The sequence below is a fragment of the Etheostoma spectabile genome, unplaced genomic scaffold, assembly GCF_008692095.1.
Source record: "Etheostoma spectabile isolate EspeVRDwgs_2016 unplaced genomic scaffold, UIUC_Espe_1.0 scaffold431, whole genome shotgun sequence".
NCBI lineage: Eukaryota > Metazoa > Chordata > Actinopteri > Perciformes > Percidae > Etheostoma > Etheostoma spectabile.
This window is the reverse complement of record NW_022605607.1, coordinates 291133-296591: the sequence shown is the minus strand read 5'-3', so window position 1 is coordinate 296591 and position 5459 is coordinate 291133. Positions and strand designations below refer to the sequence as shown.

At 42.5% G+C, this 5459-nt stretch overlaps 1 protein-coding gene across 2 annotated transcripts in view; it reads left to right on the top strand.

Annotated features, from left to right (window-relative positions):
• igsf9b (immunoglobulin superfamily, member 9b) overlaps positions 1–5459 on the top strand; it is a 101907-nt gene that overhangs the window by 18322 nt on the left and 78126 nt on the right. The gene's annotated exons all lie outside the window — the stretch shown is intronic.

Genomic DNA, 5459 nt, shown 5'->3' with positions numbered 1-5459 from the left:
ATCGATACAGCATAGTATCGCAATATTTTCTGTGGCAATACTGTATCGATACACAGACTCCAAGTATGGATCTTTTATCTTTTACTGGTCAGTTTGTCCCATTTTGCAGCGATAACATTGAAGTAATGTACCCTAACAGAGAAATGTTTCTTTTGTAGATGAAACAGATGTTGACTAAGTTTCCTTTTGGGGACGTCATTTGAAATAGGGAAAAATCAGAAGTTGGAAAAAAGGTTATAAATTGTAATATATCGCAGTATATTGCAATATATTTAAAATCACAATAATACCATGTTGCGGCATAAGTACTGTGATGAGATCGTATCGGGAGGCGTCTGCTGATTCCCTCACCTATCATTCATGTACACTGGGAGTGTGCATGTCAGTGTACACAGGAAGCAGCATGTATATACTTGGTGGTAGTTGCTTAGTTGCATAAAAGACCCCAAAGGACGAGCAGCAATGGTGAAAATAAGAAAAGAGATTTCTTTGTGTGGGCCCACGACGAGGTGGAGCTGGTACTGAAAGAAACGCATGACTGCAAGGCCATGAAGGCGTAGGAAAATAAGGTTGAGAGTCCTTGAATGTAGAACTAAACGCGGATATCAGTCCAGGATATTTGTTTCCGGGAGAGGGTCACGTGACAGGGCGGGATGAATCAGGAAAAGACGAGTCATGACCGCTAAGAGCCAATCAGGAGGCGAGTGCTGGCGTCAGGGTCGCCGTTAATTTTACCGCTTCTGCCCGTCAACTTCATCAACGGGGGCCGCAGGGCTTCCAAATATCTCGGAGACTCCGTAGTAGCGTGGACGCGAAGCAGGGCTGAAGTCAGGACCCCCTTTGTCGAGTCCAAGACAAGTCCAAGACCAGCACTAGTCGAGTCCAAGTCAAGACCGAGTCTAAAGAGGTTTGAGCCCAAGACAAGACCGAGTCCAAAAATGTTCAAGTCCGAGTTCAGGACAGAAAAAAAAGTCTTATGCATAACATTTTCAAGACAATACTTTTTTGTTATGTGTTGATATTAAAGCAAAAACAGTGTCACTACACCCAGGATTTGTAATTATAGCCTTTCCCCTGATATTCTGATTCTGAGATTCTGTTTATAATAGTGGTCATTTCTAAATTTATTCAGTACATATCCATGTCCTGCACTTATGGAACCAGTGTATATCCTGCACTTACTGCTATTGCACTTCTGGTTAGACCCAAACTGCATTTTGTTGCTTGTACCTGTGTAATGACAATAAAGTTGAATCGAATCTAATCTAATATCATATAATGAAAAAAAAAAACCAGAATGACACATGGTGATACCTCATAATAATAACTGATACTACTGCAGCAGGTACTAGTACTGAGCATTTGAGCAACTAAATGACAATATATCTTCACTCCAGATGTAGTGTAGAAAAGACATAAACATATATAAATAAATATAATAAAGACACCTGGACTCGGCCGAGACCAAAAGCCATATTTGGCAAGACCAGTGGCCGGGACCGAGACAAGTCAGAGTCCAAATACCAGCGAGTCCGAGACGAGTCAGAGACCATAGAAAAACGGTCTCAAGACCAGACTCGAGTCCAAGACCAGACTCGAGTACTACAGCCCTGAAACGCAGCAAAAGATGTTTGTTTTTTAAACCGAAACATGGTAGCGTAGATGTCTCCTCAGTGGGACAAAGAAGAAGAAGATGACTGTCAGAGCAGTTGGATTCTGAAGACTGACCAGCTGACAGATTTGTGTAATTATGGTCCAGTAGATTTTGGTGGGATAAGGTGAGGAGGCGAGGTATCCATGTGGAAACGGTTCTTTGTTTTACCTCAGGTTACATGCCTCTCTCCTGTGTGGGCATAAAGAGGTTACACTGGTATTTATGGAGACTTGGGGAGGGGAAGTCTGGATGAAACAAAATCCCAAATAGGTAATCCATCCAAACCACTATCCCTGTAATTACTGCAACTGCAGGCTGTGTTTCCAGACTGCAGTTGCAGTGAAGGGAAAAGGGGAAGGGCGAGAATGCATGTGTTTTAATGGAGGCAGTTAAAGGGGGGTGGGGTAGCTGAGCAAGAAGAAGGGGGATACCAGTAACGCCGTGCATGGGGGGATTAAGAGTGTGGGTGGGGGCTTGGTGGTCTGATGACAGCGTTGTATTAGTATGCTGAGGGGTGACCCAGTAAGGGAAGGAGGATGTTTGAAGCATTGGGAATAATGGGAGTTTTCTTGCTGGAGCCCTATAATCCCGGCATTGTCTACCAGAGGACAAAAGACAAAGAGGGGTATCACAACCTCCCCTTGCTTTACCAGAGCCAACAGGACTACTACAACACCCCAAAATCCCATACTGTCCCAACTAGGTCACTGAAATGTACAGCCAGCCTCGCTCGCTGAAAGAAAGCCTCTGCATCTGCTGCATTGGAACTTATTTTATCAGAGAATAAAAGCCTCTGATTTAGAGCTGCAAAGATTATTTGATTAGTTGTCAGTTGGTAAAATAATCACCAACAATTTGTTTTAGTCGATTAATCGGTTGAAATCATTTTTGAGTAAAATTTCTTTGATTCCAGCTCGTGGAAATGTGAATATGTTCTAGTTTCTCTTCTCATCTGTGACAGTAAACTGAATATTTTTAATAATATTTAATTGTTTTTATTGGTTCCTTCAGAAGAAACACAAGCTCAAACAATCATCCAACCACATCCACCCCTCCCTCCCCATATATATATATATATATATATATATATATATATATATATATATATATATATATATATATATATATATATATATAAACTGAACATATATATATATATATATATATATATTGTTGTGGACAAAACAAGATATTCGAGGACGCCATCTCGGGCTTTGGAAAACACTGATTCACATTTTTCACCATTTTCTGACATTTTAGAGCCCAAACAACTATTTTCAGCCCTGCTCGGATTCAGAAACATGTTTTCAGCATTGTGACATCTCAGGAACCACATTCAACCACCACCAGGCAGCCTCCACCAGGCAGCCTCCACCAGGCAGCCTCCACCAGGCAGCCTCCACCAGGCAGCCTCCACCAGGCAGCCTCCACCAGGCAGCCTCCACCAGGCAGCCTCCACCAGGCACCCTCCACCAGGCACCCTCCACCAGGCACCCTCCACCAGGCAGCCTCCACCAGGCAGTTTGGGCTACATGTGTTTGGCATGTTAACGCTCCTGTAGGCCGTTAACCATGTCATTGTTTCGGGGCAGCCATCTGATGCACGCGCAGCCATAATGAAGTAAACAACATCGCAGAGATGGGGCTCAGAGCAGAAGACTGTTGGGGAAGTCCTCAGTAGGGCGGGGAGTCTCTGGGCACATCACCATTCAATGCATGTCAATGGAACTATTTTTTGATGTACATTTCCATTTGTGATTTAAAAAAACATACATATTCAATTCAATTTTATTTATAGTCTCAATTCATAACAAGTTATCTTGAGACACTTTACAGATAGAACAGGTGTAGACCACACTCCAGAATTTACATATAGAGCAGGTCTAGACCACTCTATAATTTACAGATAGAGCAGGGTCTAGACACTCTATAATTACAGATAGGCAGAGTCTCGACCACTCTATAATTTACAGATAGAGCAGTCTAGACCGCTCTAAAATTATACAGATAGAGCAGGTCTAGACACTCTATAATTACAGATAGAGACAGGTCTAGACACTCTATAATTTACAGATAGAGCAGGTCTAGACCGCTCTATAATTACAGATGAGCGGCTAGACCTCTCTATAATTTAAGTAGAGCAGTCTAGAGCGGTCTAGAACACTCTATATTTACAGATAGAGCAGGTCTAGAGCAGGTCTAGACCACTCTATAATTTACGATAGAGCAGGTCTAGAGCAGGTCTAGACCACTCTATAATTTACAGATAGACAGGTGTAGACCACACTCCAATTACAGATAGGCAGGTTAGACCGCTCTATAATTACAGATAGAGCAGGTCTAGACCACTCTTAATTTACAGATAGAGCGGTCCTAGACGCTCTACGAATTTACAGATAGAGACAGGTCTAACCTCTCTATAATCTCAGAGAGCCAGGTCTAGACCTCTCATATTACAGATAGAGCAGGTCTAGACCGCTCTATAATCTTACAGATAGAGAGGTCTAGACCGCTCTATATTCATATAGAGAGGCTAGACCCTAAAATTTACAGATAGAGCAGGTCTGACCTCTAATATACATCCTACCGATAGAGCAGGTCAGACCGCTCTAATTTACAGATAGAGCAGGTTCTAGACCGCTCCAAATTACATATAGAGCAGGTCTAGACCGCTCTAAATTTACAGATAGAGCAGGTCTAGACCCTCTATAATTACAGATAGAGCAGGTCTAGACCGCTCTATAATTTACAGATAGAGGAGGTCTAGACCGCTCCGAATTTACAGATTAGAGCAGGTCTAGGACCGCTCTATAATTAAAGATAGAGCAGGTCAGACCGCTCTATAATTACAGATAGAGCAGGTCTAGACGCTTATAATTTACGAAGAGCAGGTCTAGACCGCGTCTATAATACAGATAGAGCAGGTCTGAAGTCTATAATTTCAGAGAGGCAGGTCTAGAACGCTCTATAATTTAAAAATAGAGCAGGTCTAGAGCTATAATAACAGATAGCAGCAGGTCTAGACCCTCTATAATTACAGATAGAGCAGGTCTAGAGCCTAATTACGATGCAGTTAGACCGCTATAATCTACAGATAGAGCAGGTCTAGACCGCTCTAAAATTTACAGATAGAGCAGGTCTAGACCGCTCTAAAATTTACAGATAGAGCAGGTCTAGACCGCTCTATAATTTACAAGGACCCAACAGTTCTAGTATTTCCCTCCAGAGCAACAGTGCGACAGTGGGGAGGAAAAACTCCTTTTAAGAAGAAACCCGGGACAGACCCAGGCTCTTGGTGGGCGGGGTCTGACGGCCGGTCGGTTTATTGCGTAGTCGTCCCACGCTTCAGTCTCCAACATGCTCGTGAAAGTCACCTTCTCTCCCAGGGATCTTGCATGTCAGAGGCTGAGTCATGTTTAAAGGTGGAGAACAGGAAACATGAGGTGGTCACATGTACTGGGATGAAGTAGATCACCAGCCTGCATGTGTTGTGCCTGATTATTTTACGTATGTCTTATTAGATCAGGACTTTTGGCCATTTTTTTTTTTTTTTTCTGCACTCTTGCCTAAACTCTAAGTTGTTGTCCATTATCCCGTCCTCTTTCAGTCCCTCTGTTTTCTGATCTGTACGTCTGGAGACAGGAACTTTTTTTTTTAAATCGATTATTAACTTAGCAGAATCGAGCATTGAATCGTTCTAGAGAGAATCGCGATGCGTCTAAGAATTGATTTTTTTTCCCCTACTCCTAGTCCTTAAAGCTGCATTTAACAGTTATTTTAAAATGTCTCGTTTTGTCCACAACTCA